The 12,094-nt window shown below is 39.6% G+C and overlaps 1 protein-coding gene across 2 annotated transcripts in view; it reads right to left on the bottom strand.

The window, feature by feature from the left end:
- The window catches only part of DSE (dermatan sulfate epimerase), a 70,250-nt gene that overhangs the window by 48,205 nt on the left and 9,951 nt on the right, over positions 1-12,094 (bottom strand). The gene's annotated exons all lie outside the window — the stretch shown is intronic.

Below are 12,094 nucleotides of genomic sequence, written 5' to 3'. Positions count from 1 at the left end.
CTACCCTCAGCAGCTGCCCCTAATAATACACAGTTCCCTGTAATTCAATTCTCAGGATGTTTCTCAATGACTCTATTGAGCCTCATTTCCCCTAAAAGTCTGTCTTTCTTCTTCTCCTCCACTGTAATACACTAACTTGCCTAATCCAGTCTTCCTTCTCATTCTTTTGTCTCACTCTGCACAGCTTAGAGAGCAAAACATGCCTAAATTTTGACATAATCAATGAATACAATATAGTCATTTAAGACAAGTGTAGTCATTAAGAAAAGTATAGTCATTTAGTGTCAAGTATAAATTTGTCACTACAAGATACAAGATATAACCTGTCACCACAAGATAATTCAAACAGCAATTTGATCATCTCTCTGCCTCTATGCCCTACTTATATCTGCAGCAGTCCAAGTTTGGCATTATTCTTAGGCCAAAACAAATGATACAAAAAGCATTTAATAAGATGCCTGAATTCTAATTATCTTAAGTAGATTCTCACAAAGCAATAATAAGCCTAAAATTATTTTGCCTTAATTCTGATTTCAGCAATCCACTCCAACTATTATGATTGCTGACACACAGAGATATTTTGTATGAAATGCTTTTCACATATTTGATCTTTTATTTACAGTAACTTAATGTGGCAAAAACAGTATCAAGAGTTATTGATACTGTTACTCTCACAGTATCTTAGAGTAAACTTCAGAGGCAGAACTAGAACTCGAATCTCCTAAATCCTCAGCTAAATTTTTTTCCTTTAACCATTTTTTTTTTTTGGTAAGGAAAATTGGCCCTGAGTTAACATCTGTTGCCACTCTTCCTCTTTTTGCTGAGGAACAAACATTAGCTCCGAGCTAACATCCGTGCCTATCTTCTTCCACTTTGTATGTGGGATGCTGCCACAGTACGGCTTGATGAGCGGTGTGTAGGTCCACGCTTGGGATCCGAACCCACGCACCATGCACCACCAAAGCAGAGCGTGCAAACCCAATCACTATGCCACCAGGCCAGCCACCTTTCAGCCAAATTTTTAACAACAATAAAGTTTCCATTTTTGCCATCCCTACACAAAGAAAGCACAGAAAGAGTAAGCTGGCTGAAAAGAAAAAGAATTGAAAACTATACTAGCACACTGAGGTTCAAAAACGAAGTGGGTCTCCAAATGGTCTGAGACTGTTTATAAATGAAACACATGGTCGTACAAAAGTTCTTTCAATCCCTCTGGCTTTAGAAAATATAGAAAGTGTAAGTCTGGAAGAGAGAAATCACCCTGTAGAAAGTAAAACATGTCCCAAATTAAGATGGATTAAAAACTCTCTTAGAATATGTGCCAAGTCTCAGGAGCACAGAATAATGATTAATATCATGGGTGTGGAGTTGGGCAGACATGAGTATAAGTCCCAGCTGTTGTCTACTAGTTTTGACCAACTGACTTCTGCTCTCAAAGCCTCCATTCTCTCATCCATAAAATGGTCCCAATTTCGGCCAGCCTAGTGGCATAGTGGTTAAGTGCGCGCGCTCCACTTCAGCAGCGTGGCAGCCTGGGGTTCGCGGAGTTCGGATCCCTGGCACGATGCACTGCTTGTCAAGCCATGCTGTGGTGGCGTCCCATATAAAGTAGAGGAAGATGGGCATGGATGTTACCCCAGGGCCGATCTTCCTCAGCAAAAAGAGGAGGATTGTCATCGGACGTTAGCTCAGGGCTAATCATCCACACATACACACAAAAAAATGGTCCCAACATCGTGGGGTGATTAAACATTATGTGATGCACTCAGCATAGAACCTGACATGAAGTAAGAGCTCATTAAATATTTATTTTTAATAAAAGCGAAGTTTCAGACATGCAAGATTATATTAATCTATCCATAAAATATTTTATTTGAACAAAACTAAATATTACAAGCAAAAGAATGAGAACCAGAGACATTAACTGACTAGGGTAAGGTCAAGCCACTTGTTAGAGATTTAGCTGAACCTGGAAATATAAGGCTCCTGACTCTTTGACACAACATTCATAGTATGCTCAACACGCACTGGAAAGAAAAGCATATGACCCTTGAAATTTTTCAAGTATTCGTTGGAGGTTGTGCCCCAAAAGAAAAGAATAATGATTAAATAAACTATTATATGAATTTGGTTGCTTCCCAAGGCCAGTAATTCTTGGTGTACAAAAGGTGACTCCTTCTTACTATTCTTTCAAAAGAAAGGCCAGGTGATAGAATAGGGGCTGGGAAATACAATCTCTGGCTTGGGTGCTGTTTCCTAGGAACAAATTTATATTATGGAAGGGGTACAAGATACACCCCTTCTGCTGGAGGGGACATCTGCTGCCACTGCCAGAGTTGATGAGTTAACCTCGGTCCGGGGTCTAGTCTTGGCTCAATGTCATCAGTATCTCAGCTGATCATCCTGGGAGATGCTATCTGATGTTAATAAAACTAAAACCCTCCTCCCCCAACATATATAAAACCAGAATGTCAGTGCATTCATTTACAAGAAATACAACTATCAAGTAGATTGGGAAACATTTTCTGGCTTCATCGGAAAACTACACAGGAAAGTAAAATTATTAGATAATTGCCTGGTGCACAAGGAATCAGAACAAAGGGAGGAGGAAGGGCCCTGAGCTTGGGGCAACTCAACCAGTCAAGATCATCGCCATAACTGCACTTGAGAGGAGGCTGTGTTGTCAGTCTCTGTCACAGATGCCCTTGGGATAGCATGAAAAATTTTTTTTAATTGAATTGTAATATTTAGGAAAGAAGAGCAAAAATGTACATCCCCCACAGTTCCTGCCACCACCACCCCCAAGCTCAGCCCAAGAGTAGCTGTTCCAGTTTGCCCAACCCAATGGATGGGCCCAGTAGTTAGTTATATGATTAGGACAGTTAAATACCTCCCACACTAGAAGTGGATGTGCCCATATTCACGGAGGGCTTAAACAGTCCCGCAGACCAGACAACTGGATGCCCCTGACGTCGTACTCCCTCCCCTGAAAAATGTGCAGACACTGCAGAAGTTAGCAACTACGACCCTTCCTTGTTCATGCTTCAATTGAAACTCAAGTTTCCTGCCTCTTTAGGCCTCCAGTCAGGATTTAGGCAAACTCTGATGCCCTGAGAGCACTAACATATCCTAACAGAGTTGTACATTTCCTTCTTTGGTCTATTTTAGGATTTAACTCTCAGAGAAACCTATTTCCAAGTATTTGAGAAACATCTTGCCATGGTCTCACACCTAACTACTTCACTATTTCCACATATTTTAACTACTGGAATGTACATATTTTTAGAATTCTCTTTATTTTTCTATTTCAACTTTATTAAACATATAATTAGGTTGATTTTTTGAAAAGTAATTTTTCCTTACTATTAAATTAAAACCTTACATGTCCTTGGTAAATTTTTGTAGTGAAATAAATCTAACATTATTCTTAAATACATCAAATCCTAAGAAAACATGGTTTTGGTACTATACCATCATTCCCTAAAATTATATTCCCTGATGTGTAAAGCCTGTGGACTCAGCCAAAAAAGAAAATTTTAAAAACCAAGGGCTCTTAATGAAAATAAAAGTTTCTTTTACTGAAGACTTATTGTTTCCTTATTTAAGGGTGAAATGAAAAATATCTCCCCAAAAAGTCATTTCCAAACAAAAATCCACAATATGAAATTATAGCATATTGAACTCCCAAGAATTTATACACACTACTGAGGGAGTAATTATAACTCTGAACCCACAGAGCAAAACCACATTGTGTATAATAATGGTGTTCACCATCTTCATGCTCAACACTGGAGAAACTCTAGGTTAGGTTTGTAAGTTAAGTGCAGGTCTGTGCAAAGAACATTTCTACATTGTCCCTAGGAAAGTTTCTGAGAAGATACATTTTCTCATAATATAATCTGAAGCTCATTTCTTTCCTATATCAACAATGATAATTGTACAACTTCCTTATATGAGAAGCATAATTAATCTTAATTATGTTTAAATTAATCTAAATTATGTTTAAAATGGCCATAGAGTGCCCGGCCCCGTGGCAGAGGGGTTAAAGTTCCGCACGCTCCGCTTCGGTGGCCCGGGTTCATGCGTTCAGATCCCGGGAGCAGACCTAGGCCACTCACCAGCCCTGCTTTGGCAGTGTTCCACATACAAAGTAGAGGAAGATGGGCACAGATATTAGCTCAGGGATAATTCTCCTCAAGCAAAAAAAAAAAGAGTATGACTGGCAATGGATGTTAGCTCAGGGTGAATCTTCCTCAACAAATAAAATGGCCATAGTTATTTTCTGATGTCAAGTCTCCTGTTCATCAGAGACTAGTTGAATGAGTAATTTAGTGGCTATCAAACTAAGGCATAATTTAGTAGTAGAGTTTTCCCTAGTGCACATGACTACAAAACTAAGACCCAGCTTCTGAGAGAGTGGTTGTCTCATAGAATGTAGAAAGGAAGTAAAATCTGTATCATTTTCATGGAGGCAAAGAGAAAGCAGGGTAGAGGTGGGTCTATAAAGTCACTGATGAGAATACTGGAGTACTTAATTTTGCTTACAAAAAGGCTAAAAGAGAAAATGAAATGGTTATACTATACTAAGATAAGCTATAAGTAAATTCTAGTTTATTTAGCAGTCTAATAGTTGGATATCTTCTGATTGGTACTTCTCTATTATAAGTTTAATTGATGTTCTTAATGATGGTTTTGGAATACAATATCCTAAAGTATATTTAGAATTTTTTATTCTGATATTATTTTCAGAATAATTTACTGTTGAGTACAATTAAGTGTATTTGTTTTTGGTATTCTAAATCTTTTAAAAAGTAGAAATTTATGTGTATTAAGTTTTCCAATGCATTGTTTCCCAGAATCGGAGTATCAATTCCCTATCCATGTTGGGGGTAAGAATTTCTTATAAATACTAATAAATTAATTCAGCTACACATTGAGCAACTATTAAATCCAAGAAATATGGTAGGCATGGGGATACAAAGCAAACAAGAAAATCTATGCTCTGCCCTAAACAACTATAGGATAAAAATCTAAGAAGCTGGAGTTTCTGAGGTTTTTTTTTTTAACTGCAGTACTTGTATTACTTTGTCTGACTATAAAGATAAATAGGAATTCTCCCTTAGACCAAAGCAATTTATTTAACTTACTGCACCTGGCCCCCAAAGAAAATTAGCAATCTTTTCTTTCAACGTTATTCTCAACAGTAAGTAACCAAAGATTTTCTGAAAAACCAGCTATAGCTTTAACCATGAAAACACTCTTTTCTGGTATTACTAACTAAAAAAATAAAGCACAGAAAAGAAGATGAATAAAGATAATGAAGCCAATAGCTAAATATAACCTCAGACAGTTTCAAATAACAGTTAAACTAAACCATGAAATGCTCATGAAAATCTAAAGTAAAATTTTTCTGTTTGCCATGGATTTACGAGGGCAGACCGGTGAGGTGAGATGGTTTAGAGGGCTGGCCCCGGGGACAGAGTGGCTTTTTTCACCACTCTATGACTTTGAACAAACTAATTATCTAAACTCAGTCCCTCATTTAAAATGAAGATAAAATGGTATCTGGCTCATAGACTAGTTGGGAGATTGAGATAACACCTATAAAGCACTTACCACTTCCTGGTAAGTGTCCCCCAAAAATGCTAGTTAGTACTGTTCACCTCAGAACACAGTTAGTGGTTGAGGGTACAAGCTGGAGCCAGACTTCCTGGGTTTGAATCCCAGTGTCACCACATCCTTAGTGATGTACCTGCTTCCTCCTCTGTAAAATAGATAAAATAAGAATAGCTTCCTCACAGGGTCTCTGTGATCTTAAATTAGCTGATATCTTTAAAGCATTAAAAGGGTGCCTAGGATTTAAAAGGTGTTCAATAAATGCTAGCAGGCATCATCACCTTCTCAAGGAGAACTTCCAGGTCAGTCCCACTGAGAGGAAGTGTGCCATGACACCAGGAGGAAGTGCTCACAAAACCATGACTCACATTAAGTGATTTTTTAGGTACAATGCACTGTGTGTCCATAACCTTGCAGACCTAAGATCCTAAAAATATCAAATCTTTTGACAAATATAAAGTATTTGATGCCAAGAGGCTTCTCCTTCTTCCTGCTCAACTACACATTTATAACTTTCAGGCTACATGTTCCAAGTAACTGAACACATCTGAGGAGAAAAGAAGTCTTTAAATCTAATACTATTTCTTCATCAACCAAAATTTATAGAGAGATATAAAGCTTACTGATACACCATACTGATATATATCTGCTTAAACATAAAAATGTCCTAAATATAGAAACATCAGTCTTGATGAAATTTAAAAGATGAAAAAATTACTTCTGAATTTAAATATAATTTTATAAAATTTGATGTTTGATCGAAATACATTTTCTACTTCCTATAAATGGCAATATATGTTAACTTTCAGTTGGTAATGGAACTCCTTGAATTTGTGGATAAAACTATTTCTAATTCTGTAACCAACTCTCCCCCTTTGATTTTTAGATCTGCGCCTTCTTTTCTTACCAGTGGTGATGGTAATTTTATGTGTCAACCCGACTCGCCACTGGGTGTCCAGATATGTGGTTAAACATTATTTCTGGATGTGTCTGTGAAGGGGTTTCCAGAAGAGGTTAGCATTTGAATCGGTAGACTGAGTAAAGCAGATCGCTCTCTCTGATGTGGGTGAGCCTCTTTCAATCCATTGAGGGTCTAAATAGAACAAAAAGGCAGAGGAAGGGAGAATCCATTCTCTCTCTCTCTCAATCTCTCTCTCTGTCTCACTGCATGAGCTGGGGCACAGTCTTCTCCCACCCTTGGACTGGGTCCTACACCACCAGTTTTCCTGGGCTCCAGCTTGCAGACAGCAGATCATGGGACTTCTCAGCCTCCATAGTCACATAAGCCAATTCCTCTGCCTCAACATCAACTTCCAGGCTACCTTTCCTCCTTTCCACCTCTTTCCTGATTCCAATCAATATCACATATACTTGCAGGTCAGTGTCCCTGTTCTTCTAGCCCAGTATCTGCAAACTTCTATGGGATGAGTCCTGACATCAATTACAGATTTTCAGGTAAAGCACCACAAAACATGCTTAACCTCTTGTGTGTAACCTACTATGGTTCTCTCACGAATTTAGCTAAAACTAGGCATATTTTGACTATGTGCTTATATCATCTCCTCCAGGATCAGGTCCTATAAGTTCACCCTCTAATAATAATGACTCAAAGAAGCACTAATACCATGTTTAAGGCCCTGCCATGCTATGCAGGAAAGGGTTAACTCAGCAGACCTATTGCTCAAACCCTACACATTTCCAAGAAAGGCCTGTCTTTAGGACTGCCCCTTGCCTGACTCATAGGAGATGAGCTCTGAGCCCTTGTAATATTCCACCTGACAAGAGTTTTTTGTATGGCTGAGGCCTTGGGCCATGTGGTACCAGTTTGATCAGACAGTTTATACTAACAATGTGACTTATGATGAACTTCTGTCTTTGCTCTGGGGGGCTAGTCGGAATAGCTGAAGTCAGTCATGCATGTCTACGTGACAGAACCCCAATGGAAGCCCTGCACACCAAGGCTCAGGTGAGCGTCCCTGGCTGGCAACACTTTGTACACGTTGTCGCATATTGTTATGGGGGGGGGACCCCACTAGGAAAGCACTCCTGGAAGCCTGTGCTTGGTCTCTCCTGGCCTTCACCCCTTGCCCCTTTTCCCTTTGCTGATTTTAATCTGTATCCTTTGGCCGTACTAAACCATAACCCTGATTATAGCAGCTTTTTTGAGGCCTTCTAGTGAATCACTGAGCCTGACAATGGTCTTGAGGATCCCCAACCTTCATTTTAGTCCAATCATCTAAGTTCCTGTTAGAATTACGAGAGTCTTGCCATAATACTTTGTCCCATTAGAAAAGAAAATGTTATGATACTTTTCACCAAATCTTTCTCTTTACATAACTTTTGCTATTTTTCTCTTACACTCAGAAAAAACAATTTTGTCCAAGGATGCTACAGTTGAAGCAAAGGACACAGCTGAATATACTGGACTTACAGATTGTTTAAAAGCTTTAGATATCGTCTAAAAATGAAATACATAGATGTTAGGCAAAAAGCTTAAAAGAATTTCATGGGAAAGTAATTTGCTGGCATTAAACCTACAATTCCAGTTCATTTGATTGAAATGGAAATTTCATTTATTGGATGAATATATATGGAGTGATGTTTTCACCACTAAACATGCAGCTCTTTTTCATTCATTATGCATATTCAAGCATTCTTCCGTTTTTTCAATCTTCAAATACCAATGATAAAATTTACTTTTTTTGCTGCCTTTCACTTTCTCAAACATTTTTATACGCACTTTTTATGATTCTCATTTTTGTCTCACACATCATAGGTCTTTAGCAACAAAAGCCCTGACTACTTTCCAAATGTCCTCTTATGAATCATAATGAAAACTCAGAATACCACAGACTTGGTTGGTAAAACAATGATGCACAGACATAACTAACCCAAAGATGCAGGCATTGCCTTCTCAGACTTCCCCATCTCTGCTACTGGCAACCACTCCTGCTAGCAATTCAGGCCGAAACTCCCCCTCCCTCTCTTCCCCCCTGTCTCCATATCCAAACCATCTGCAAATTCTGTTGGCTCTACCCTCAAAATCCATCCAGAATCCAGCCACTTTCACCACGACCAAGATGGCCTAAGCCACACCATGTCTTGCCTGAATTACTGCAATAGCCTTTAACCTAATCTCCCTGCCTTCACCCTTACCTCCTGATGGTCATTTTCAACACAGGAGCCAGAGCCATCCTATTCAATCATAATTCAGATTATGTCACCACTCTGCTTAAAACCCTCCAATGCCTTCCCATCTCATTCCTAGTAGAAACCAAAGTGCTGACAATAGCTCTCAGGGCACTACAAGGCCTGGCCATGTACCTCTCTGCCTTCGCGTCCTATAACTCTCCCAACTCTATCCCCATTCGAGCCATGTGGCCTCCGTGCTACTCTTTTACACATGGGGTATGCTCCCTCCTCAGCGCTTGTGTGCTTGTTCTTTCTGCCTAGAATGCTTCCCCCCCAGACATCCACATGGCTTGCTCCCTCACCTCCTTTAAGTGTTTGCTCACATGTCACTTTCTCAGTGAGGCCAGCCGTGACCAAGTGTCTTATTTAAATTACATCCTTACCACACACAACCATCACCATTCCCTAACTCCCTTTCAGGTTTTATTTTTCCTCGTAGCACTTATAACCTTCTCATCTACTATATAGTTTACTTATTTCTTTTGTGTGCCTGGCTCCCCACTCTAGAACATAAGCTCCATGAGGGCACCCTACTTTCTGCTATCTCCTAACACCCAGAAGAGTGCCCAGCTTTTAATCAACATTCAGAGAATATTAACTGAATAGATGAATTTAACTAAGGTGTCAAGATGTAAACCTTCAAAAACTCAGAGATAACTATACACATAATTATATAGCTACATAAATATAACTACATAGAAAGAAGCAAAAAAAATTTTCATGCACTAAGACAAACCATTTGGAGGTAAAATGTGCTACAATGCTTGCAACTTTCAAGGTTGCTCAGGGCGATTACCAGAGTTTACTGTTACTGAGAGCTGCCGCCATAGCCAGCGTTCTCCCAACCTTCTCTCAGACACAAAGCTCTATCTCCGCCCCAGGGTGCTGGCTGGCTGCTGCACCCCAAATCTCCCCCAGCCCTCATTAACGTGCCTGGCCCGCCTCTGACCGCAGTCCACTCCCTGAGCATCCCTTGTTGTTTCTCAACATTCCACAGCTGGTTTTCATGGATTTTCTTAGGGTCTTTTCCTAAATGCCACCTCAAAACTTTCAGCCCATTTCACATAGGATTAGACACCTTGCTACTCCTCCCATCTACTCATGCCCAGTCCAGCCAGGTCTCCCTTTCTGCTGGATGATTGTTTCGACGCTAAGATTTTTATTGAGGTTATTCTTTTTTGAAATTGAAAGTGATTCTCTTCAGGTCCCCACCTTTATCTATATTCCCAAGGATTAGTATTATTTGAAGGTTTGGTATAAGGACTTTATTAGCACTACTATTTGCAAATTTTAAAAAATCTTTCTATACTGCTGGCATTTATCTAGAGAATTCAAAAAAATAAGGATGCTTTCTAATGAATTATTATTTATTTTATACCTATATCATTCCTGTTATTTTGTACTAAAAAACTTATTATGGGAGTTTTTATAGATCTATCTATAAAGTGTTACTGGTCAGGAAACAATTTTTGAGGAAAAGCTTTACTAGACTGCTGGAGACTACGCACGCTGTGCAGAACAAGAGAATGATTTCTGAATTGTTGGCCACAGATCCACAGGACAAAAAACATGTTCCTGCCAGAAATACTCCAATTCAGGGCCTGAAACATGGCCAGATATTTCATGTTTATGTCTGTGTGTGTGTCCAAGGTCAGGAGTGTTTAACTCAGTGTCTATATCCTTGTCTTAGTGAATCCACTGTCTATATTTCACTCTGTCTTTCACAGTATCCTACATGGGGGTGTTAGCCCCACTCCGTGCATCTCCTCATCTAGGCATACACCTCTCATATCCACCCTACCCATTTCACCCCATCTCTGCTCACAGCCAGATTCCACCTTCTTTTGGTCAAAACTGGTGGAATGCTTCTTCATCCATGCAGGAGAAAACTCCTTTTGTAGTAATCTTATCTTTTAAACTCTCTTCCTATGTCTTGTCCTAAATGGATGTGGAGACTTAGATGAGTACCTGTCATGTGATTTCTGAGTTAAATGGGGCAGGGGAGAGATACCAGATGTCACTTAGGATCCTTCCAAATTAAAGATTTCCAGAAGAAACTTGGACTCTTTCAGTGACACATTAGCTCTTGCTGTGCTCTCCCATGGAGGCCGAATCTCACATTCTCCCCAACCCACAAGCAAGATGGAGCCAGCCTCTTCAATTCCTGGGCCACCTTCATTCTCTCAGTGGCTCTCTAGGACTGACTCTCCTGGCATTTTCATGACTTAAAGTCACCATTTGTCTACGTACTCTTTTTAAGCTTCACAGGTAATTTCTATTGCTTTGGGGATATTTCTAACTTCCTCCGTGATTTAGGAACCTCAATCATATTTGCCCATCCACCTCAATCCCTACTATAAACCTAGGAGACATCAACTTCTATCTCACCTCACAGCTGCACAGCTGCCCACTTATTCATCTCCAATTGACTCCTTAGTAAAATCCTTACTATTGATACTTTAGATTTTTCTCTTTCCAAAAGCATTGAATTCTTCCCTTATTACCTATACATTGGAAGAGTGATATATCATCCAACTTTATAGAGAATACTGAAATTATCCAGTACAAGTATAATGTCTTAAACTTATCTTAATATTTTTACCTCCAATCCCAAATAGAAAGAAGTCACCAAGAGTGCCATGCTGGAAAGAAGGAAGAAAGGCCAAAGATCCTTTCAGGAGACAGAGAGCACACCAATATCCCAAGGCCCTCTGTGACATGCCCATCTCTGTGGCTCTTCAGAGAATGGTGCAGGTCCAGGCAAACAGGAGAGAGAAGAGCCAAGGACAGCTCATTAAATGTTTCTCATATAAACCTACAGGTTCCTCCTCTTTTCTAAAATCCTTTTGGCACACCATGGCCATAGTGTGGTAGACTCTAAAGATCTGACCTAGAGTCTGTTTTGGGCTGAATTGTGTCCTGCAAAGATTCATATGTCCTAATCCTCAATACCTCAGAACGTGAACTTATTTAGAAATAGAGTCAGCACAGATATAGTTAAGTTAAGACAAGGTCATAATGGAGTAAAATGGTCCCCTAATCCAATATGACTGGTATCTTTATAAAAAGGAAAAATTTGAAGAGACACACACACATAGGGAGAATCCCATGTGAAGACGAAGGTAGAGATCAGAGTGAAGTACCTACAAGACAAGGAATGCCAAAGATTGACAGGAACCACCAGAAGCTAGGTGAAAGGCATGGAATAGATTCTTCTTCATGGCCTTAGAAGAAACCAACCCTGCTGACACCTTAATCTTGGACTTCTAGCCTCCAGAACTGTGGG

Source organism: Ceratotherium simum, chromosome 19 (genome assembly GCF_057802395.1).
Source record: "Ceratotherium simum simum isolate JZ-2026a chromosome 19, ASM5780239v1, whole genome shotgun sequence".
Classification (NCBI taxonomy): domain Eukaryota; kingdom Metazoa; phylum Chordata; class Mammalia; order Perissodactyla; family Rhinocerotidae; genus Ceratotherium; species Ceratotherium simum.
This window is presented reverse-complemented; position numbering and strand designations above follow the sequence as displayed.